This window comes from Bos mutus, chromosome 19 (assembly GCF_027580195.1).
Source record: "Bos mutus isolate GX-2022 chromosome 19, NWIPB_WYAK_1.1, whole genome shotgun sequence".
Classification (NCBI taxonomy): domain Eukaryota; kingdom Metazoa; phylum Chordata; class Mammalia; order Artiodactyla; family Bovidae; genus Bos; species Bos mutus.
The window spans coordinates 2,693,974-2,719,762 of record NC_091635.1 but is presented as its reverse complement, the minus strand read 5'-3'; the positions used below and the strand labels follow the sequence as shown (position 1 = coordinate 2,719,762).

Below are 25,789 nucleotides of genomic sequence, written 5' to 3'. Positions count from 1 at the left end.
AAGAGCCAGCTCATTAGAAAAGACCCTGATGCTGGGAAAGATTGAAGGCAGGAGGACAAGAAGGTGACAGAGGATGAGATGGTTGGATGGCATCACCAACTCAATGGACATGAGTTTGAGCAAACTCTGAGAGATAGAAGAGGACAGGCAAGCCTGGCGTGATGCAGTCCATGGGGTCACAAAGAGTCATATACAACTTAGCAACAGAACAACAACCACAGCAAGGGGAAGAAGCAGAGGGAACAGACTCAAGAGGGACTTGGGGATCTGAATCCCCAAGAAGCAGAAGTTTTTCAGGGAGGGAGAGAGAAAAGAAAGAGGAATTGCTCAGAGAAGGGAGGGGTTGGGGGAGAGTCAAGGAAGATCTCAAAGGAAAGGTGGGTATGGTTGCAGTCAGGTCTGCAGGGTGGATGGCAAGAAGCTGGTGACTTTATTTCCTGGTTCCATAAGGGGGTGGACAGTGGGTACAGAAGGCAGGATCTGAGATTTAAAGAGGATGGAAAATATTTGAAACCATCAGCGTAGGGAAGTTAGAAACTATGCTGTTGCGGGGCTGTGTTGAGGGTTCATCCTTGGGAATGTTCCATGGGGTATCTGACATGTTTTCATGTGGTAGCCTTTGTTAGGAAGCTACAGAACCTGCTGTAAAAACACATCATATTTAGAAAAAGTTGCTTCCCTAGTGGTTCAGAAGGTAAAGAATCTGCCTGCAAAGTTGCATCAGTATATCTAATTCACTGTTTTTCTTTTATTGTGAGAAAGCTGAATTGGAAAATTGCATTGATAAAAGAAAAGTAATTTATAACCATCCTGACTGATACAACAAATTAACAAATACAACAAATTAAAAAACAAACCATCTGGTTGAAAATGTGCATTTAGAAACGCTGTTTGACACACTCCTGTTCGGGACCCCCCTCCCCTGTAACGACCTGTGTCTCTAGTTCTCAGTGAAATTCACCAAGAAAAACCAATGCTTTGGGATTAAGGAATTTTAACAAGGTAACTTATTCCATCCTGGGTTTCCAGATTGACCACTAAATGGACTTTATGACAAAAACAGTGAACTTCCCACAAACGCTTGTTCCGAAAACATTTGTTAGGCAGCGCCACCGCACCCCCCCACCCCAGCTGCCCCCGCCCTCAAACAAGCCCCTGACATCAGCGATGGGAATGGGAGCGAACAGGCAATTCGACGCGTCCTGGTGTGGAACTCCGAAATTTAGTCGGGGAACAAACCCCAGTGAGGTCATGTCTCGCTCAGGATTAAATGGCTAACTCCAATTCTGTGATCATATTAAGAAAAATGCACGTTAAAATGCCCAGGAATTTTTCCTTTGTTTGATTCAGAATTAAACTTGCACACACGTCATGTCTGCAAAAGGAGCGTTTCCCCATGTCAGATGCTTTCTCTGACTCTCATAGGATGCGAAAAGAAAATAAAGAGCACGCTACCTTCTTCAGCTGGCTGGGTCGTGTACCTTACCACACCTCTGGAGTGGTATAGACAAATGTAGATTTGTGTATACTCCAAAAAGGCAAGTCAGCAAAGCAGAAATAGAGATACAGACGTAGAAAACAAATATATGGATACCAAGAGGAAAAGAGGGGAATTGGGAGACTGACATATATACACTATTGATCACATCTGTGGTTTTTCCAGTCGTCATGGGCAGATATGAGAGTTGGACAATAAAGAAGGCTGAGTGCAGAAGAATCGATGCTTTTACATTGTGCTGGAGAAGACGCTCGGTGGTCGTTTGGACAGCAAGGAGATCAAACCAGTCAATCCTCAAGGAAATCAACCCTGAATACTCATTGGAAGGACTATTGCTGAGACGCCAATACTTTGGCCAGCTGATGTGAAGAGCCGACTCCTTGGGAAAAGATCCTGATGCTGGGGAAGATTGAAGGCAGGAGAAGAAGGAGGCGGCAGAAGATGAGCTGGTTAGACAGCATCACTGACTCAATGGGCATGAATTTGAGCAAACCCCGGGAGACAGTGAAGGACAAGGAAACCTGTATGCTGCAGTCCATGGGGTCACAAAGAGTCAGACACGACTTAGTGACTGAACAACACAAACAACCACATAAAATACATAACTGACGAGAACACACCACACAGCACCAGGGGCTCTACTTAATGCACTGTAGTGACCGCGCTGGGAAGAAGTCCAAAAGGGAGGGGATACACGGATATGGATGGCTGATTCATGTCGCTGGGCAGTAGAAACTAACACAGCATTGTAAATCCACTGTAGTCCAATAAAAATTACTTAAAAAGGCAAGTTTATATCAAAAAACCTTAACCAAGTTGCTCGCTATTAACTGCTCAGTCTGCACAGGTCATTGAAAGCCCTGAGGTTAAACACAGCCCTGCCTCCCCAACCCCAAATTATCCCAGGTCTGAGAGACATATTTTTCAGTAGAGCAAGTAAACATCAACTGATTTATGAAGACAATTGCCTTTATTCTCCATATGACATAATGCTTAATTGTTAGGTATCCATGCTTGTCTGACGGCTAACACAATCTGGAAAACTAGCCAGTTACCCAGTTTATAAATCTTTGCTCCAAATGTTCTGTGCTGTCACATGAGATTATTTCCTTTGGAAATGTGAGCCATTATTTTGATTAATAGGGGCTTCCCTGGTGGCTCAACTGGTAAAGAATCCGCCTGCAATGCAGGAGACCCAGGTTTGATTCCTGGGTCGGGAAGATCCCCTGGAGAAGGGAAAGGCAACCCACTCCAGGATTCTGGCCTGGAGAATTCCTTGAACCAAATAGTCCATGGGGTCGCAAAAGAGTGGGATGTGACTGAGTAACTCTTATGTATTGCATATATGAGTGCTGTGCTGTGCTCGGTCACTTCAGTCATGTCAGCTCTTTGCGACCCCATGGACTGTAGCCTACCAGGCTCCTCTGTTCATGGGATTCTCCAGGCAAGAATACCGGAGTGGGTTGCCACTTCCTACTCCAGGAGTTCTTCCCGACCCAGGGATCAAGCCCACGCTTCTTCTGGCTCCTGCACTGGCAGCTGGATTCTTTACCACTAGCACCACCCGGGAAACCCACGGCAGGTATGCCACATACGTATGAGTACTAAACCTTTGGTAGCAACTTCACAGAAATTGCTTCCATGCTTAAGCAACCCATAAGATAGCAATTTTTAAATAAAACAACCATATCGATAGACTTTCCCAAAGAATAGACGACTCTCACTATGAATCAAAGTTAACAGAAGGATTAGAACTGAAGCCTTCTAAAAATTCAAAGATCATGTACTTCTCAGTTAATAAAGGCAAAATAGACCACCTCAAAGAAATAGTAAACTTAAACTTAAATACTAAACTTAAACTTCATCACAGGTGAAGTCATTGCACAAAGAAAATGACCCCCATTCGGATTGTGTGCAGGAAGCACATGGAGCGATAGCTTTGCTGCAACGACCTGGAAAGAGAACTCTGAGAAATGCTGAATTATCACCCATCTGAACCAGGTCAAAGGAGTCTTGACCCAAGTTTGAACCAGTTCCAACAGTCCGTCCGGTTTTTAAAATTACTGGCACTCCACTGAATGTCCAGTGGCCCTAAGTGATTATCTAATCTTGGGCAGGGCTCATCCTGTCATTTAAAGGTTTGGCTTCCCAGTTGACGCAGCGATGTAATCTACCTGCCAATGCAGGAGACACAGGTTCAGTCCCTGGGTGGGGAAGATCCCCTGGAGAAGGAAATGGCAACCCACTCCAGTGTGCTTGCCTGGAGAATGTGGGCTACAGTCCACAGGGTTGCAAAGAATCAGACATGACTTAGCAACCAAACAACATATAGAAATAATAAAATATTGTAGAAATGAGATGAGAACAAGCAGGGGCTGTCATTCAGTTTGCTTTAGCAAGCTAGTCTCTGACCATCACTCATGTTTGGCAGAGACTCAAACGGAGGCAGAAGAATGGGAAAGAATTACAGCTTAAAACAAACAAACAAAAAATGGTTTCAGGTATGGTCTGATCCAGGGCTGTGGGCTTGAGAAGCTGAGATCAGGTTAACTGGAATGAGGTGTTTTCTGCAATGAGCAGTCCTCCGGTTGGTTCTAAGTTAGAAGTACGGGAAAAACTTGGGGATGTTGGAAGTCAATGACCAATTCTTGACCATTGTGGATCCACTGCTACAAAAATGTATTTTTCAGGGGTGTTTGCTACAGAACTCAGTGGTCAGAGGTGTTTTGTTGTATAAGATATTGGCCTTCGTTTGTATACTCAACCTCTCAAAACAATCATTACAACCTGGTTGTGGGAAATGTGGGAAAACCACTTTACAGACATGTGTTTCATGAAACTGCAGCTTCCATAACAACACTTAAAGCTGCTATTGTTGCCCTGAAAAATAAGGACCAAACAACAGGGTTGGCCAAAATATTTGAGCCTGTTTTTCCCGGCAGATACTCTGTGAAGGTTACTTCTATATTCAGTTTGATCCCACCCCAAGAAGCCTTAAGTAAATGCAAATGTTACTATTGTTATTTTATTTTATTTTTTTTAGGCTAGGAAGTCTGGAAAATATAGAGGGAGCTTCAGAATGCAGGGCAGCTGTCTGGGGCCCACGAGAAAAGTTATGGAAGAAAATCTGAGTCATGAATTACTGCGTCAAGACCCGAATCCCAATTTTCTTCATGTTTACAGGATAACTACTTCAGAGAACACTTCATGCCTTCCACCTTTCCTTAATCCACGGTTAAATGTTCCTTTTATTTTCCCCTTTCCATGTTGCCTTTCCTTTCCTCTTTGTGAAATGTATTTTTCCATGTTGTTTATGGACAGTATTAATGTTACCTACTTCAGTTCAGTTCAGTCACTCAGTCATGTCCGACTCTTTGCAACCCCATGAATCGCAGCACACCAGGCCTCCCTGTCCATCACCAACTCCCACAGTTCAAACTCATGTCCATCAAGTCAGTGATGCCATCCAGCCATCTCATCCTCTGTTGTCCCCTTCTCCTCATGCCCCAATCCCTCCCAGCATCAGTGTCTTTTCCAATGAGTCAACTCTTCCCATGAGGTGGCCAAGTACTGGAGTTTCAGCTTTAGTATCATTCCTTCCAATGAACACCCAGGACTGATCTCCTTTAGGATGGACTGGTTGGATCTCCTTGCAGTCCCAGGGACTCTCAAGAGTCTTCTCCAACACCACAGTTCAAAAGCACCAATTCTTAAGTGCTCAGCTCTCTTCACAGTCCAACACTCACATCCATACATGACCACTGGAAAAACCATAGCCTTGACTAGACAGACCTTTGTTGGCAAAGTAATGTCTCTGCTTTTCAATATGCTGTGTAGGTTGGTCATAACTTTCCTTCCAAGGAGTAAGTGTCTTTTAATTTCATGGCTGCAGTCACCATCTGCAGTGATTTTGGAGCCCAGAAAAATAAAGTCTACACTGTTTCCACTGTTTCCCCATCCCTCTTCCATGAAGTGATGGGACCAGATGCCACGATCTTCGTTTTCTGAATGTTGAGCTTTAAGCCAACTTTTTCACTCTCCTCTTTCACTTTCATCAAGAGGCTTTTTAGTTCCTCTTCACTTTCTGCCATAAGGGTGGTGTCATCTGCGTATCTGAGGTTATTGGTATTTCTCCCGGTAATCTTGATTCCAGCTTGTGCTTCTTACAGTCCAGCATTTCTCATGATGTACTAGTGATGATTAATCGAATGCCAATAGTCAGGATGAACCTTCAGAGTGATGAGTCAGAACTTTAAGCAGGAAAACAAATGCTTCCCCCTCATACCAGCTTACCATTCCATGCTGGCCAACATCAACTAAAAGCCTAACAGTAGAAAGAATCTAGAAAAGAAAGTAAAACCACTCTTCATTTTGTTGTGTTTCTCTTCTCTTTTCTGGGGCTTCCCTGTTGGCTCAGTGGTAAAGAACCTGCCTGCCGATGCAGGAGACGCAGGGTCAATCCCTGGGTCAAGAAGATCCCCTGGAGAAGGAAATGGCAACCCACTCTAGTATTCTTACCCGGGAAATCCCATAGACAGAGGAGCCTGGCGGGCTACAGTCCAGGACATCACAAAGAGTCAGACACGACTGAGCAACTAAACAGCAACTCTTTTCTGAGGCAAGTCTGGAGCCTCTCATTTGTTTCTGTCATTGTCTTTTATGGACTGAAGTGTGACCTCCCAGAAAGATATTCTGAAGTTCTAGCCTCTGGTACCTGTCAATAACCGCACCTGATTTGGAAACAGTCTTCACAGATGTAATCGAGTGAAGATGAGGTCATCAGAGTCGGCCCTCAGCTGGTGTGAAAGTTGTCCTTCAAAGAAGGACCACACGCAGAGCGACGAAGCCTGGGAAGCCCGTGAAGATGCAGACAGAGACGTGGCCACAAATCAAGAAACGCCCGGGGCTACCGGAAGCTGGACGCGGGAAGGGAGGGGCTTCCTGTGAGGCTTTGGAAGGAGGGTCGTGTTGACTTCAGACTTCCGGCTTGGGAGCTGTGAGACAATAGGTTTCTGTTTTGTTAAGCCAGCCAGCTAATGGCGTTGCGGGAAGCTGATCAACATCCATACTGGGATCTGAAAGCGTCTCCTGTGTCCTTTAGGACTTTCTCCATCTACCTCTTCCTCTCTGAGGAATCTGCTACTACCTTTCAATCTTGGCAAATTGTTAGATGAGTAAATTCAGTGATTTCAAACCAGCTGCTTGACATAAATCAACGTGGTTTTTTTTGTTGTTTTTTGTTTTTCTCCAGAAATGCCATTCTGGACATTAAACTTACTCTTAGGTTGTAACATATCACATTATCAAGAAGTGACAGAAATCTTTAAAAGTTGCTCTTCAGTTTTACATGGTACCTACAGATCACTAGGTATCTTTTTCCTAGGGGTAAGTCTGCTTTTATAGTTTTATCACATAAATCTGATTATACAGGCTAAAGGGAGCAAGAACATATTTGGAAGATGTGGTTTAAGTTATTTTGTTCCCATATGGAAACTGAGATTCATAAGACAATAAAAAAGTAACAAAATATATATGTATATATGTATGTATGTATATATATATATCCCTCTACAGTTTATGCAAATGTGCTCTTAAATAGATATTTTCAAAGTTTTCATTTGTAACGCAGACCACATTTTAGACCTTCTGGTCTAAAAAAACACCTGATTTTCTGGTCCATAAATGAGGTTCTGCTTACACAGGATAAATAACCACCCCTCCCCCTCACTCGCTCTAAGTTAAGCTCCCCCGACCCTGCCCAGGTCATCATAATACCTGATTGTATAGTTGATGTAACAGAGAGTCTCAAAATAAATGTATTATAGGAGAGGGTAAAATAAAGGAAAGGTCACTCTTCATGGAGTAGGGGGTCAGAGTGATTCTGAGCCACCAGGGAAGCCCTTTGTTATCAAGGAATAAATCCTGAATATTCATTGGAAGGACTGATTTTGACGCTGAAACTCCAATACTTTGGCCACCTGCTGTGAAGAACTGATTCATTTGAAAAGACCCTGATGCTGGGAAGGATTGAAGGCGGGAGGAGATTGAGCCACTGAACTGAACCGAAATCCTATTATATATAATTCCTAGTTAGTCAGCGTTAAGTCTCTCGGTCATGTATGACTCTTCTCGACCCCATGGACTATAGCCTGCCAGGCTGCCCTGTCCATGGGATTCTTCAGGCAAGAATACTGCACTGGGTAGCCATTTCCTCCTCCAAGGGATCTTCCCAACCTAGGATCGAACCCAAGTCTCCATTATGGCAGACAGATTCTGTATCATCTGAGCCTCCAGGGAAGCCCAATAAGCCTAACTTTTTATTCTTTGCCCCAAAGAAGTAAATGCCGTTCCTTGCCCCCTCCCACCCCATTTATTGGGTTCTAGGTGGTCAGTATGAGACAGGCTGAGACCTGGGACCTGGAAGCCTTTGCTGCAGCGCCTGGGCATGAACACACATCTCCCGGAGCAACAGATAGAAAGAAACTATAAAGGGCTACAAATGATCCAGTGCAGGCAGAGTTGGGGCAAATTATGAACAAGTTACAAAAAAGACTGAATAAAAACCAGCTGCCACTTCTGAGGTGTTGGAAGCAAAGCAGGGTACTACACGTGATTCCTACACACAGCACCAGGAAGGAGGTGGGCTAACCACCAAAGCCACCCTTCCACCTGACCCGCCAGTCTGCCCCCAGTAAGGCCCCACAGAGATGGAGCAAGGTCATCTTACCCACCCGATCCTGCTGCAGCATAACCCTTCTGTAAAGCCTCCCTGGAATTCCTCTTCTTAATTCCTACTGATTAAAGAGTTGAATAGGTCAATAACAAGTAGGCTACTTGCAAATTTATGATTTATAAGACATGATGCCAGTCCATAGGAAGTTAGTAAGCAGTTTCGAAGACAAGAGGTAACAAACAGGAAATAATCACTTAAGTTGTATTTTTATTTCAGTTATGTTTCCACAGTCAACTGAGTGGGAAACTGTCATGGAGGATGGTGGGTAAGCAGAAGAGGAGATGGAAACCAGCATGAATTCGAAAGGAGCTCCTTGTTGGTTTATTTCAGTTGGAAAGGTATTCTGTAAAAGGTGGATGTAAGTTGCTTCAATCGTGTCCGACCCTTTTGCGATCGCAAACCAGGCTTCTCTGTCCATGGGATTTCCCAGGCAAGAACCCCGGAGTGGGTTGTCATTTCCTCATCCAGGGGATCTTCCCGACTCAGGGATGGAATCCATGTCTCCTGCATTGGCAGATGGATTCTGTACCACTGAGCAACAAGGGAAAAGAGGACTTGGTTCTAACTTTGAGACATCTGTTCAAATAAGAGGGAGGGGGCTTACATACTCCAGATGGGAGGAAATAGCACCGCATTTTTGTCAAGTGAGAAAGAGAAATGGTGGCAGCGAGGTCCAAGACATGAATTTGGATCCCAAATGGCAAAACTTTTACTTGCCTGGCTAAGGACTTAAAGTCTTTTTTCAGTAGCCATAAACCTGCTAAACAGCATTTCTGAAAGGTTTTGGTTACATTTCTGGCCATCAAGGCAAATGAAATGGAGGACATGTCCATTTTTCAGATTCTCTCTTTGACAAACTCAGCAAAATTGCATGGTACTTTATACATTCCTGGTCACTTAAGTAGAGAAACTGCAGATCATTGAAGAGAGACTAAAGAATTTGATCATTCCCAGTGACAACTATAGGCTTTTAAGTATCTTTAACAGATAAATATGCTAAATGAACCCAATGAATTAAACTCAGCGTGTAAGGAAGACTCTGTGCGTCTAAATGAGGTCCATAATCCAGCCCAGAAAAGAAAAGTACCTGGGAAAATAAATTCCAAAGGTTTCCACTGGCCTCAATTACCCACGTGCTGTGTCAATCTTACCCAGCCAGACTGTAACAAAGATGACCTGTTTTCTACTAGCTGGAGGTTTGTGAGAAAGCACAGAGTGTTTTGCGGTAAACTTTCCCCCTTATCTTAGAGCTTTCAAGCCTGCAGCATTTTCTTTCAAGGGGAAAACAAAAAACCCAGAACAATTACCCCCATTCAATTATAAAATCGCCGTCATCAGCCTTTTTGCCACTGACCCTTAGGACAGAAGCAGAATCAGCAGGATCTGCCTGGATCCAGTCGCCCTGTTTTACCAGCACAAATACTTTGGCAGATAAGTGTGTGATTAAATTCAAGGTGGAGCCTAAAAAAATAAATGCTTGAGCACATGACGGAACAGCTTTCCTGCTGTACAAAGAGGCAGCTGAGACTGGACCGAAGTGGCCCCTTCCAGTCCCGGTCAGAGCTCTTAGCTTAAAGCTTCCCCAGGATGTCAGCACCAGACCTTGGATGATGGAGACAGTTACTGCCAAGGTTAGAGAGTGCTAAGAATACACACTCTGCCTTTATCTTGAGTGTGATATAACTAGAGATTCTAAACAGAGTTAGTCAGAGCCGTGTGTTCTCTGTAAATATTGAAGTAACTAGCTTTTAATGTTTTATCTACATACAGATTTGGTAAACAGAGATGTGGGTAACCTTCGGGGAAAATGTTACACTTGGTGGCAAGCCTAGTTTGCAGCTCAATATTTTCCCTTCTTCCTAGTGAAGTTAGTTTATGTATCAGTGGCCCCTCTGGTTACAAACCACCGCATAATGGAAACCCTGTAGGTTTACACCTCAGTAACATAAAGTGTGTGTGGTTTTTTTTTTTCCTCAGGGTCTCCTCCCAGTCAAAAATCCCAGCTTTAGGAGCTCTGGGAGCAAACAAACAAAGACCCATGGCTTTAGGTGGTTGTTTCTCTTCCAACTTCGAGCCCATTTTTTTGGGAGGGGGGTGGGGGGGAGGCAAGAATACTGGAGTAGGTTGCCATTCCCTTCTCCAGGAGATCTTCCTGACCCAGGGACTGAAGCCATCTGAGCCACCAGGCAAAGCTAAATCATCTGCCTGCAAGGTGGGAGACCTGGGTTCAATCCCCGGGTTGGGAAGATCCCCTGGAGAAGGAAATGGCAACCCACTCCAGTACTCTTGCCTGGAGAATCCCGTGGACAGAGGAGCCTGGTGCATGGGGTCGACAAAGAGTCAGACAGGACTGAGTGATTTCACGTTCACTTTCTCTTCCAACTTCAGGAATCTGGGCATAGGGAGAGTTCAGTGAAAGCAGGCATAAGGTCTCCTTGCTGGCGGCTAAAATTCATGTACAAATTATGCAAGGTTCATAGTTCCATCTAGACACAAATATTTAGGTGGCCAAATGATATGGCTTAAATACCCAAACCCTGTTACAGAACCCTTCTGAGGTCTTCAACAAGTGTTCTCTACTATTGCGGGTCCATGAAGAGGACAGAGGACTCAGTTGTTCTGCCTGTTCATACCTCTACACTCCATCTCTCTCTCTCTCTCTCTCTCTCTCTCTCTCTCCAGAAAAGCAACTTTCATACTTTTTGGTAGACACAAGGCTATCATTTTTCATCACTGAGTTTTCAAATTGAATTTGTAGTTTATTTTAAGCTGAAGACTTTAGGGATTTTCCTGGTAGTTCGGTGGCTAAGACTCCACACTCCCAGCGCAGGGAGCCTGGGTTTGATCCCTGGTCAGGGAGCTAGATCCCACAGGCAGCAACTAAGAGGTCAAGGGCTGCAGCTAAAAATCCTGCCTGCTGCAACTAAGGCCTAGTGCAGCCAAATAAATAAATGTTTTAAAAAATGGTGTAGGATAGCGATTCAGCGAACATGTATATATGTGTGTTTATGCATGTATATACATACATGATTCATAATGATTCATATACGATTCCGCAAATATTAATAGATATGTATATGTATCTAGGTATACATATATGATTCAGCAAACATGCGTGCTTATTCACTCAGGCATATCTGATTCTTTGCGACTCCGTGGACTGTAGCCCAACAGGCTCCTCTGTCCATGGGGATTCTCGAGGCAAGAATGCTGGAGTGGGTTGCCATTTCCTCCTCCAGAAGATTGTCCAGATCAAATCTGGGTCTCCTATGTTGCAGACAGATTCTTTACCATCTGAGCTACCAGGGATTCAGCAAATATATATATATATATATGTATATGTATATGTATTCAGCAAATACTTGTTAAAAAAACTGAAGACTTTTACTGAACCATATTAAGATCTATACATTTTAAATAATTCAAGAACATGGACCTAAAATTGGCCATTGGGCAAAGGTACAATGACAGACCTGGCAGAATCCCATGAACAGACAACCAATAAAATGTTGGTGACAAAGACAGAGATCACGCCTCCTCCCTGAGCTTTTACTAAAGCCCCAAGTAGGAAAAAAAAGAAAAAAAGCACTTGACTTCATTTGATTTCTTTTCATAGCAGCCACTAATAACTTCGAATACCGACACAAAGGACCATCCAGTTTATTCATAAATTAGAAGTGGTCCTGTCTTTCACGTTTAGAAATAATGCAGCATCCAGCAGAGGCTGTCACTTTGCTTCTGTTCTCACAGAGGACCAAATTCACTAGATGAGTCACTCACAGAATTAACCTTTTTAATGAAATCCAGTCCCCTGAGAATGTCAGCATTTCTAAAGTGCCAGTCCGCCACGTGTTTTTTGTTTCATGTTCATTTCCCCCAGACTCATAAGGGCTTCCCTGGTGGCTGAGACGGTAAAGAATCTGCCTGCAATGCAGGAGACCTGGGTTCCATCCCTGGGTCAGGAAGATCCCCTGGAGGAGAGAATGGCAACCCACTCCAGTATTCTTGCCTGGAGAATCCCACGGACAGAGGAGCCTGGTGGTCTGCAGTCCATGAGATCCCAAAGAGTCGGACACGACTGAGTGACTAACACACTCACAGACACACACTCTTAAGAGCTGTGTATCTCAGCCATCACTGACCAATTTAAAGAGAAACACAAGTCTGGTGGTGGTGAAGTGCCTTGGCCCACATATTCTGCTGGTTCCCAAACCTGACTGTGGGTGTGAATCACCTGCAGGCTTTGTTAGATGCACTGGGCTCCCTCCCCAGAGCCGATGGGGACTGGCTGGGACCTCGGATGCTCTGCTGCAGAGCTTGCTCCTGGACACATGTCTCCTCCAGGAACAGAATACAAGAAACTGCTCGGAACTAAAATCAACAGTGTGCGTGGGCAGTGGGGGCAAAGTCTGGACTGCAGGGACACAAAGAGACCAAAACCCCCAACTGGCCCCTCTGAAGATCCAGGCGCAAAACCTTGAGTGTCTCCTGCACACAGCACCACTTCAGAGGCTGGGCCAAACACCTAAACCACCCTGACTTGACCCCTGGACACACTCCTACCCATCACCTCAAATAAGGAACCGGCCCACCTTGGGGAGCGAGCAGACAAGGGCATCTATTGCTTGTTCTCACTCCCTCCTGCCACAGGAGGGACCCCAATAAAACCCCACCTGAGCTTCCTGTCCAGCCTCAACTTCTATTGATTCAGGAGGCCAAGAACCCTGGCTGCTGACAGACTCGGAAGAGCTGAGATGGAGCCTGAGAGTTTGCATCTTTTACAAGTTCTATTTTACTGATGCTTTTGAACTGTGATGCCAAAGAAGACTCTTGAGAGTCCCTTGGACTGCAAGGAGATCCAATCAGTCCATCCTAAAGGAAATCAGTCCTGGATATTCACTGGAAGGACTGAGGCTGAAGCCGAAGCTCCAATAATATGGCCACGTGATGCAAAGAGCTGACTCATTGGAAAAGACCCTGATGCTGGGAAAGATTGAAGGCGGGTGGAGAAGGGGATGACAGAGGATGAGATGGTCGGATGGCATCACTGACTCAATATACATGAGTCTGAGCGAACTCCGGGAGATGTGGAGGACAGGGAAGCCTGGCGTGCTGCAGTCTATGGGTTCACAAAGAGTCAGCTACTGAAAAACAACAAACAAGAAGTTCTCACCTGATCTGAACTCTGTTAGAGCCAGTCCACACTTTGAGAACCTCAAACGTAAGTCACAAAAGGCATCAGGGGCAGAACCTGGATTAAAACCGAGGTCTGTCTGATTCTATGGTACAAATTGCCCACTGAGAAGGTAGCTGTCATCCTCTGAAGACTTCTCTCTTGCAGAGATCGAGGACAAGGAGGAGGAGACATGTGGTATTCGAGAGAGACGTGGATATGGAAGTGACACCCTGGGATGTGGGTTGCCTTGTCTGCCTTGTATCACTTGACTGACCTGATCCTTAATGTTTCCACCGATATCCTTAAGAATTCTATGAGTAATGTTACTCAGCCATAAAAAGGAAGGCATGTGAGCCAGTTCTAATGACGTAGATGAACCTAGAGTGTATTATACAGAGCGAAGTAAGTCAAAAAGAGAAAAACAAATTTCTTATATCAAAGCATACATATGAAATCTAGGAAGATGGCACCGATGAATCTATCTACAGGGCAGCAATGGAGTTGCAGATACAGAGAAGACACTTGTGGACACAGTGGGGGAAGGAGAGGGTGGACAAGTGAGAGGAGCGTGGAAGCATAGACAGTAATATATGTAAAAGAGACGGCTGGTGGGGGCGTTGCGGTATAGCAGAGGGAGCTCAAATAGGTGTTCTCTGACCACCTAGATGTGTGGGAGGGAGGTTCAAGAGGGAGGGGACATGTGTATCCCTCTGGCTGACTCATGCTGATGTATGGCAGAAGCCAACACAATATTGTAAAGCATTTATCCTCCAATTAAAACTAAAATTTTTTTTAATGTAAAAAAAAAAAAAAAAATTCTGCTACTTTATTCTCACTGATCTCACAGAGTTGTTTTGAAGATAAAACGTGATTATTGTTGTAATAGATTTGTCTAAACTTTGACGTGCTACCACAGATCTTTTTGTTATTTTCGTTAGGGATCAAATCAGGAAAAGAGTAAAAACAAACAAAACAAGAAAAACAAAAAGAGGCGACTGAAGGATCTGGTCTTTAGTTTAAAAGCTGAGACTACGTAAAAGGAAATGCCACGCACGACAAAGAGGTTTATTGGAACCTTAGGAGCTCAGGGTCTTTAAGACGAGTGCACTGAAGGTCCTGAGGATTGGGCAGCTGCCAAACATGTCCAACGGTGGATTTCTTTTCAGCTTAAAATATGAACATCCTATTTCTTCAAGAGACATTCTTGTGATGAGTGCCAGAAAATGATTAATTATTGGAGGCGCTAGTGGTAAAGAACCTGCCTGCCAATGCCAGAGACATAAGAGACCTGGGTCGGGAAGATCCCCTGGAGGAGGGCATGGCAGCCCACTCCAGTGTTCTTGCCTGGAGAGCCCCATGGACAGAGGAGCCTGGCGGGATACCCTTCATGGGGTCACAAAGAGTTGGTTGGACACAACTGCAGTGACTTAGCACAGGACAAGCTATTTTCCAGGAGCATAGCACATTTTCAAGTAATTAGTTTTGAATAGTAAAAATGTAATGCTAACAGCTGTCTTTAAAATATATATGTATTTTTTCATTCAGGGACTACTGAAAATATTTTACTCTTAAAAACACAATTCCATTACACTGATCCTTGTCTCTATCAGCTGCTCTTCTTCAAAATATAAATTTGACTTCATCTGTAATAAATGAAATACAGGATTTGCTATGCAGTGAGTAGTTAACACAGGTGACTTCATATAACTGTTATTCTTAATTATTGCATTTTCTAAAAATTTTGTTTGGGTATTTCTGTAACATACTGTGGAAAAATCCCAAACATTTTGGCCAATGCAATAATTTTAATGCAAGAGTGAAAACTAAAGGCAGCTTCTACTTTTTCCATGAAAACTCCCATTGGAAATATTTGCATACCATGAGCAGTAACTTCTAACTATTGAGGTTAATATTCACTGGCAGAAAAAGAAAGGGGTCTATTTTATACTGAATAATTAGAGACTTCAAGCTGTAAACTAAAAAATCTGTCAAGGCCCACTGGGCTCTACATTTATTTATGCTTTTTTCCCTCAAACAAATGACCTGTTTGGTATTAGTTCACTATTTGGTATTAAAGCCTGCAGATTTCCATTTGTCATTAGGAACATAAAGAACGACTGTATTTTTCCCCATCAATGAAATATTACTTTCCTTAGATTGGATATTATACTTGCTCAGTGGAGTGAAATCTTTGTTGATTTATGGTGCTAAAATTCTTTTTGTGTTTATTAACTTTTGATGAAAATGACAAATCCATGTGCCGGTGAGGCTGGGGTTCTGCCCGTTAAATAGAGTACAGATATCTTCTTTTCTGTTTCTGATTTGCCATTTTTCTATCCTTTGAATGTCTTTGATAGAGAAAGTACAATTTAATGCTTGGTGTGCAAAAGAGAATTCTTCAAAGAAGCCAATAAACGGAGAGCAGAGAACAGGGTCCGGGGGCAGCGTTTGAGTCGGTTGTCTCAGTGCCTGCACATTTCTCAGGCTTTCACTTGGAGTTGCGTGCAAAGGTTTCTCGAATGTTGGGTGAACCATCCAAATTACGTGTTAATATTATTCAGCGTTCCTAGTAAGCACACAGATATGAATTTATGGGGAAAGGGCTGATGCTAAAGCTGAAACTCCAGTCCTTTGGCCACCTCGTGCGAAGAGTTGACTCGTTGGAAAAGACTCTGATGCTGGGAGGGATTGGGGGCAGGAGGAGAAGGGGACGACAGAGGATGAGATGGCTGGATGGCTTCACTGACTCGATGGACGTGAGTCTGAGTGAACTCCAGGAGTTGGTGATGGACAGGGAGGCCTGGCGTGCTGCGATTCATGGGGTCGCAAAGAGTTGGACACGACTGAGCAACTGAACTGAACTGAACTGAATGGGGTTCATTAGAGCACATGGATTAGTGGTTAAACACATCCTATAGAGAAAGAAAGCCTGCCTGGTCCAAAGTCAGCTATTCCATTTACTACTAATAGCTGTGTGACCTTGGGGACATTTCATGGCCTCTCTGAGCCCCTGTTTTCTTCTCTGTAAAAATGAGCTTTCTCATGGGGGTAGAAGAATGAATGCTTGTAAAACCTTTAGAACAATGCACACACGTAGTTAACACCCTGTGTTTTTATTGTTAAATAAAAATCAGTGAGTAAAGTGAATTAACTCTTTTAGCTTAACTGTAGAAGCTATCACAGCATTGTAAAGGAACTATACTCCAAGAAAATTTTTCAGTCATATATATACCAATATTAGTACATATAAAACAGATAATCAACAAGGTTTTACTGTATAGCAAAGGAGGTCTACTCAGCATTCTCTAATAACCTTTAGGAAAAGAACCCAAAGATGAATAGATATATGTGAGTGAACCAAATTCTGTGCACCTACAGCAAACACAACATTGTCATCAAGTTAATAAAAAGTTAAATTAAAAACAAAGAAGAAAAGAAAGCAGGGAGTAAATTGAAAATACTATTTCCGCTGTGAAATGACACATGCTCCTCTGCTGTTGGCAGGCGAAACATTGCGTAAGTTTCCCCTCTTTGGGAAACTCAGCAGAAACATCCGCTTTCCCTAACTTTGGTAACAGAAAGCTTGCGCTGTGGACACAAACCCTTATGAGAACTGACGAAGCCACCTGTTCTCACGATACAGAGAAAACATGAAGTCTTTGTAAAACACCAAATCCATCCTACTAGACAGCATCAAAGAAGAGCCACGGGCCGAAGGTGAAGCTGAAAGAGTATATCAAACATAGTCTAATCAAACAGTAGAGAAAACCCATTTAGGATGGTGACGATAAACAGGTGGTTTTTATGATACAGTTTGGGCATAGCATTTTGATAGCCGTAACTATTTCCTATTCAGTGCTTTTTTTCCCTTTATCATCCATGGTCAAGAAATTGTGCCACCAGCCAAGGCATCTCTTGTATTTATTTCCTCCGTTGGTTACTTTGACTGGGTCTTCGTTGCTGCTTGCGGGCTTTTTCTGGCTGCAGGAAGCCGGGCTACCCTTTGTTGCTGGTGCTGGCTCCTCGCTGCGGGGCTCCTCCTGTGGGCCAGCACAGCCTCCAGGGCTCAGGGGTTTCAGCAGTCGTGGAGCACAGGCTTAGCTGCGCTTCGGCATATGGGACTGTCCCGGACCAGGAATCGAACCCGAGTCCCCTGTGTTGACAGGCAGATCCTTAACCCCTGGACCACCACAGAAGTTCCAGGAATTTCTTAATTTTAATAGCTCTGGGGTTTTTTCCCCCCTCAGGTAAAAGAGGAGCAAGTCATACTTGAGCAAGACAAACCTCATTCCTGTGGGAAAATGGTTGGCGTCTGAAACAAGCAAGCATCATGAGGAGAAGGAAGAGGTCTGGGTCAGTGTGGGGACGGGGCTGCTGATCATTTAACACCACTGTTCACCCACATGAAATAAGGTGGAGATGAGAGGATCTCAGGGAACACCATTTGTAATATTATTTATTTTCCAGTTTTCCTTTCTGAAAAATAGAGGTGATCTAACACCAAACAGCCACAGCAAGACTCCGGGAAGCCATCAGACAGGCAGCATGACCAGAGCCTGTTTGTGCCTGTGGGTCTCACCTTGAGCTTGGGCTCTATTACACTGTGCTTCTGCTGAAACACGCATCGGAGGGAACGAGGCCTCTCTGTCACCACACAGTCAGCTGTTTGGAGATTAGAACTATGCTTCAATCACTTCTTGTTTTCTCTTTTTTTTTTCTTGTTGATTTACTTTAAATTGGAGTGGGCTTCCCTGGTGGCTCAATCAGTAAAGAGTCCACCTGCAAAGCAGGTAGACCTGGGTTCGATTCCTGGGTCAGGAAGATCCCCTGGAGAAGGGAATGGCAACCCGCTCCAGCATTCTTGCCCAAAGAATCCCCTGGACAGAGGAGCCTGGCGGGCTACAGTCTGTGGGGTCACAAAAGAGTTGGACACGACTTAGCGACTAAGCCAACCGTAATTGCTTTTCAATGTTGTATTAGGTTCTGCCATACGACAACTTGAATCGGCCATAAGTACACGTGGGTTCCCCCTGCTCTTGGGCCTCCCCCACCCATCCCACCACTCCGTCACAGGGCTGGTTTGTATTCTAAATGGCAGGTGTCGGGGTGGTAGGTTTGGATTGTATCAGTTTAGCAAAACTGGGGCCACACATTCCAGAACTGAATTTCCTGTATCGTTTCAGGCTATCCTGGGCCACAAGAAACATTCTGCATGAAGTCTGTAAGGCGCAAGGAAGCCAGGAAAGCGTTCCCTTTTTCTTTACACTGAAACACAAGTATTAGAATTGCGTCCACTGTGACACTTCCCTCAATTTCCCAGCAAAGTTGATTTTTCTGCCCTCACGCTCCTTGGAGAGGCTTTGTTCTTGTCTTTCTCAATGGCAAAGAGCTGACAGGCTTACCCTTGTATACCCTAGTGCCCAGTGGAATGAGTACTGCACACTCACTTGGAAGAACAGAGATATGGTTTGTTCAACCTGTGAAGCCAAAGTGTAAAAGATGTTCTGTCTCCGGAGCGGCAGGTGGGGTCACTTGCATGCTGATGCCTGCAAAGACCAGACCCACGGCAGAGTTATCATGGTTCCACTCTGTGCATAATTAACACAGTCACTTTTCCCCACATAAAATTCCAGGCACAACTGCAGAAGCAGGGTCCACTCTTTATGCCGACAAAGAACGGGAATGGGGTGACACCAGTATTTAGGAAAAGCCCACACAAAATATCCCGCTACAGCGACAGAAGGCGTGGACCAAACAGTGTTCTGAGCCCCGCTGTGAGCAGAAATCACAGTATGTTTTGCTTCTGTTGAGTTTGGTTTGGGGCGGCTTGTTTATGGTTTCCCTTTGTTCAGATTTGTTTCTCTGAATGTTTCTTTAGCTTTTAAACTTCTGGTGTAAATGCTGTAATCTTATCTCCAACTCAATATTGTTATCTGGTACAGTTAAATAAAAATTTTAGTCATAAGGAAGTGCAACGCCTTCCCTTCCCACAAAGCCTAAATTTAAATATGTGTAACTCATAAGTCTTAGGTCATCTGCTCAAATTAGCCACGCTACTTTCTCCCTGAGTGTTCTCCAACCACCCACAAGCTGACTCAGTCCTGACCTGAACAAAAGGACCAGGCTTCTCGATGTGGCAATCCTGGTGTGTCGCACACAGCCTCTAAGACTCCGGCATCTTCTCAAATTTTAATTGCATGTCCAGGGAAAGATTTTCTTGTTCCGTCTATAAATAGAACTCAGTGGTAGACGATGAGAACGTTAAAGGTCAGTTAATAACCTCATACTTCATCAGGATAGCTGAGTGCATCTCTCAGGTAAGTGCAAGTTGACCAGTCTTATTAGTATTCCCAGGCGGTGCCAGTGGTAAAGAACCAAAGCAGGAGACATGAGAGATGCGGGTTCGATCCCTGGAGGAGGGCATGGTGACCAACTCCAGTATTCTTGCCTGGAGAATCCGGTGGAAGAGGAGCCTGGTGGGGTTGCAGAGTTGGACGTGACTGAAGTGACTGAGCATGCGTACATCAGTCTTAAGGCCTTCTTCAGCAGACTCAAGGCAGTGGCTTCCACACAGGAGAACTTTGAATCAGAGATCTACTGGACATTTTGAGGGGGCGGGGTCTGGCCATTAAGCAGGTGCCTTGTTTCATGAGGCTGAAAGTGTTAGTCCCTCAGTCGTGTCCGACTCTGCAACCCCACGGACTGTAGCCTGCCAGTCTCTGTCCATGGGATTCTCCAGGCAAGAAAACTCCCTGGAGTGGGTAGCCATTCCCTTCTCCAGGGGATCTCCCCAACCCAGGGGTCAAACCCAGGTCTCTTTCATTGCAGACAGATTCTTTACCACTGAGCCACCAGGGAAGCTGGTTACTTTGGATTATTTTCCTAAAAGTAGAGACAGAATGTCCTGAAAACTACTGTTCAGGACAGTCTCACATGAAATAAGTACATAATTGTGAGAAGACTGCCAACTTTGTGGGTGAGGAGCTGTTTTCGTTGGGGGTGAAGGTGGGCAGAGCCCTTTAACCAATCGAGTACCAACCTATCCCAGGTATTTAGCCTCACAAAAATTCCCCTTTTATAGTGCTTCTCAAAATTGTTCATTAAAAAACAAAACCAAAAGAGAAATGAGTATATGACCCTTATCCCGACCTCTAAAATCCTAGGAGATCTGAGAATATAACCCAGAGGACTGGGCCCAAACTCACAGTATTCCAGTCTTAAGGTTTTTCTTTAAAATACATGCTGCATTACAAAGATAATTTTTTAACCAGGCTTATCAGTTAAATGCTTTCCTTCATCTACTCTCCCTGAAAAAGCTGAGTTAAATTAATGCTTCAAAGATACACCCTGCTTATCTTGTGGCTTCTCATTGCTCCTGAGATGCTGCTACTCCTGTGAACACAGTCCTCTGGGGGCAGGACTCATATATATGAAAAATAAATACACATTTTTGTTGTTTGGTTGCTAAGCTATGGTCGATTCTTTGTGACCCCATGGATGTAGCCCGCCAGGTTCCTCTGTCTGCCAGGTTCCTCTGTCCACGGGATTTTTCCAGGCAAGAATACTGGAGCGGGTTGCCATTTCCTTCTTCAGGGATCTTCTCGACCCAAGGATTGAACCAAGTGTCCTGCCTTGGCAGGCGGATTCTTTTCTGCTCAGCCACCAGGGAAGCCCGCAAACTACACATACTTAGCTATAAAAAAGAATGAAATGATACCATTTGCAGCACATAAATGGACCTAGAGATTATCACACTAAGTGAACTAAACCAGAGAGAAAAAGACAAATATCATATGTTATCACTTATATGCACAATCTAATTTTTAAGATGATGCAAATGAACTTATTTATGAAACAGAAAGAGACTTACAGATATTAAAAACAAACTTACAGTTATGGAAGCGGAAACGTGGCGGGGGGAAGCAGTGAATCAGAAGCTTGGGATGAACATGAACACAGTACTGTCTACACCACTATATGTTAGATAACCAGCAAGGACCTACTGCATAGCTCAAGAAACTCTACTCAATATCCTGGGATAACCTATATGGGAAGCAAATCTGAAGAAGAAGGAATACATGTATATGTGTGACTAAATCACTCTGCTGTCCACCAGAAACTAACACAACAGTGTACATCAACTCTACTCCAATAATCTTTTTTTTATAAAAAGAAAAACTAGACTGCACAAAAATCTAGGAGAGACTATACAACAGCTGAAATACATGGTAGGGAAAATGAAAGAGAGACCATGCCATTGGGAGGCTGGGGTGTCTTTTAAATAAAGTACATTTGTTCTTTGTCTCAATTAAAAGAAAAAGAAATTTTTGTCTTTATCCAGATTGTCTTATTAAAAAGTTGTAGCGCTGAAGGTGCTGTGTCGAATACTGGAGGCTTCTATACACAAATGATGGTATTGTTAGGCATATCCGTTTTGTGGAATTTTAAATATATATAACAAGTAAAATGTAGTTAATCTCTTTTTATAGAAACTAAGGCTGCAAACTTAGAATGTCTGATAGCTACATGGGAAAATACAAGCATGGTGAAGACTCCCTGTGTCCTGGGAGGGACGACTTCGTGCACCAGCTTGGCCAGGCCACGGCACCCAGTTTGGTCAAACACCCTCTGGATGTTGTTGTGAATATGTTTGCTAGATGTGGTTTACCTTTACAGTCTGTAGACTTTGAGCAAACCAGACAGCCTTCCATAGTGAGGGCTGTCCAATCAGGTGAAGATATTAAGAGTCAAGAGTGAGGTTTCCCAAAGAAGCAACAAAAGAAATTCTGCCTCGAGGCTGCAACATAGTCCACCAGTTTCCTGCCTGCTGGTCTACCCTGAAAATTCTGGACTCAGGACTGCAATATTAACTCTTAATTTCCAGAGTGCCAGCCTGCCTCACAGATTTCAGACTTGCCAGCTCTCACAATCATATGACCCAAAACTTGCATTAAATTTCTTCCTATGTCTCCCTCTCTCTCTCTATGTGTGTGTGTGTGTGTGTGTGTGTGTGTGTATCATATCGGTTCTATTTTTTTTGGATAACCCTTATACAGTTACCAAACTATAGTGGAAAGAAAGCAATAATTCTAAAAGAATTGTCAGACTAAGCTTTGGAAAAAAAAAGTCTTGTAAAAGAGTTCATAGAAAAAACAGTATTCTTACCACGTACAAGTTCTGAATTCCAAAAGCATACCCAGGACAAGAGCAACAGGCCACTCATTTGTCTATCACCGTATTGCTTCCATGAAAAAAAGTTCAATTCGTTAGTGTGCTAATTGTATCTTATGTTATGGTGGTACTAGGTCATTGAATGACCCTTAATTATTTACAGATCTGCCTTTTTTTGCCAGACTGAGGATAGGGACCGGATCTTTGTCATCTTGGTACCAGACCCAATAAATGAGTATTGATTGCATGGGAACATGGTTCTAATTTAAGATAGAATAGGATGAAAAATGAAAGTTCATTGTGATGAAATATGGTTTTGGTCATGTTTGCCGGAACATAGTTTTTTTTCTTAAAAAAAGAGAAAAACTGAATATTTCTTTTTGAGTTAAAAGAATAAATCTTATGGACTATAATCTAAAGCCTTGCCACCATTTGAAGTCTTTAAAATTATACTCACAGAGTTTAAATAAAATCAGAACTTGTGATATTTCTCGACATTGTTAAGAGAAAAATCACCTTCTTTATGTGGAACTTTTGGGTAAACCTGTTCTGGGGGCTGTTTCTTACTCAGATTATTGACTTTTTTTCAGTTTTCCCTGCTTTGTGGACAGTTTCAGGTCTATTTTTGAAAGACAGTGAATGTGGAGCCAGAGAAAGCTTTAAAAGTCAAATCCTCTTTGAATCACTATATGCATGGTGCATCTGAATCCTTGATCTTAGAGTAGAAAGCCCCTGGAGGACAGGAGGAAAAGAATTGATCCCGTCTCCTCCACTGAAGAACAGCTATAAGAAAAGTCAAGTCATCCACTCATCCAGCCCGTATGTGTAAACAGCTCCAAACTCAAGGGTGCACATGCCTAAAAATGATGAAAAAGACTTCTCTGGCGCTGGCTTCCTAGGAAAGCAGGATGCAGATGACCCTGCAGAGGGCTCCTCCAGTGCGACCATTATACGGTCCAGACAAGCCTTTCTTTCCCCCAAAGCGGAGCTCTTTGGCCTAGAAACTTAACTGAAAACAGTCTTGTTGTACAGTTGCTAAATTGTGTCGGACTCTTTGCGACCCCATGGACTGCAGCACGCCAGACTTCCCTGTCCATCACTATCTCCCGGAGTGTACTCAAATTCAAGCCCATCGAGTTAGTGCTGCCATCCAGCCATGTCATCCTCTGTCATCCCCTTCTCCTCCTGCCTTCAATCTTCCCCAGCATCCGGGTCTTTTCCAGTGAGTTGGCTCTTCACATCAGGTGGCCAAAGTATTAGAGCTTCAGAAGCTTCAGCGTCACTCCTTCCAGTGAATATTCAGGGTTGGTTTGCCGCTGCTGCTACTGCTAAGTTGCGTCAGTCGTGTCCAACTCTGCGACCCCAGAGATAGCAGCCCACCAGGCCCCCGTCCCTGGGATTCTCCAGGCAAGGACACTGGAGTGGGTTGCCATTTCCTTCTCCAGTGCGTGAAAGTGAAAAGTGAAAGTGAAATGTGAAAGTGAAGTCGCTCAGTCAAGTCCGACTTGTGGTGACCCCATGGACTGCAGCCTACCAGGCTCCTCCATCCATAGGATTTTCCAGGCAAGAGTACAGGAGTGGGGTGCCATTGCCTTCTCCAAGGGTTGGTTTACTCCCCAAGAAATCTACAATTGCCTTGTAGTTTCCCATCTGTTGGCAACAGCTGGCATGAGTTTCTGTGTTGATGAGACCAGGGCATTCCTCAGAAGTCTCAGTTGGTGAGCACAGCGTCATTTTCTGTCTGTCGAGTTGCAGGAAGCAGGGCTTCAGTCACCTTCACTCCCACCCCTGTATTTTGTTCATCACCATCACCTACCTGCCATACACAGTATTCTTGCTCCCTGTCTAACTATTGAAATCTATACCTACCCTGGTCTTTTTTAACATCTCAAAAAAGAAAATCTCAGACATATCTCACTTGCAGAATCCTCTCCATCTTGGAAAACAATCCTGGCACATAGATGATTCCCCCAGGACCCCTCTTCCCTTTGTAACTTTCCTTCAGCCACGCTGGTCTTGTTGCTTCTCAAATAGGCCCAGCACGTCAGAGCTTGCACGGGCTGTTCCATTTACCCAACCTTCTCTGCTCCAAGGTATCTGCCTGCTCAATTCCTCACCACCTTGAGTTCTTTGACCAAACATCACCTCCTCGGTGAAGCTCTCCCGGGCTCTCCTACTTAAACATGTAAACCTGTGGCAAGCAGCTTTGGCACTGGCCCCCTGTGATGCCCCGCCTCCTTCAGGCTTTTGTGAAATCCCTCCCCTTGAGGGCTGGCTGGAAGAAATGACTCATTCAATAGAACGTGGCCAAGCTGAGGGGCTGTCACGTCCAAGATGCGGCTGGAGAAAGACTCTGTCTTCTGTCTTGCTTACTCCCTCGCTTGAGTTAATGGAAAGCAGCTGCCATGCTGGGCGCTGTCTTATGGAGAGGCCCAAGTGGCAAGGAACTGGAGGAGGACTCGAGCCAACAAGCCATAGAGACTGAGCCCCCCGCCAACTGCCCCAGAGGAGCCAAGTTCTGCCAGGGACTGCGTGACTGAGCTTGGAGGAGAATCCTGCTTGGGCAAGGCTGGCGATGCCTGTGGTCCCACTGGACTCTTGACTACAGCGGGGGAGACGCTGGTCCCGAGGGCCCAGACAAACTGGCTTCCTGACCAACACCAGCTCTGAGACAACAAACGCTTGTTGTTCTAAAATACTAACACAATATCCACTCTTCCACCCCCGCACCTGATTTCTTTCTCTTTTATGTTTTCTTCTATAAGACGTCACCATTAATGTTCAATGTATTTCACTTACTGACCGTCTTCCCACACATCTACTAAAATATGAGACTTCTGAAGGCAGAAACTTTTGTCTTTTTCTTTTCATCAGTATATGTTTGAAGTCTAATCACTGCCTGGCTCAGAGTAGTCAACAAATATTTGTTAAATACATGAAGCGTTATATCACTCAATGGCCAATTGTTTTTCCTAAGTTCCTAAGGAAAATGGCTTCATTGCAACAATCTCCCACAGAACCCTCATTCTTTCACATGTTTTAATATTTAGTAAATATTTGTTGAGAGGATCAATCAATGAATAAATTACAGAAAATTGGATTTTTTTGTAAGTGCAGTAACAATCCAGTCAGGGAAATGATCAGATGATCCATTATTTCCATGTCACTGTCTTATAGAGGTCAAGAATTTGAGACTGTGGTGGCAAGAAAA

The 25,789-nt window shown here is 44.0% G+C and overlaps 1 protein-coding gene across 1 annotated transcript in view; it reads right to left on the bottom strand.

Annotated features, from left to right (window-relative positions):
• Positions 1-25,789, bottom strand: part of KCNJ16 (potassium inwardly rectifying channel subfamily J member 16) — a 65,434-nt gene that overhangs the window by 36,938 nt on the left and 2,707 nt on the right. The window lies entirely within an intron of this gene.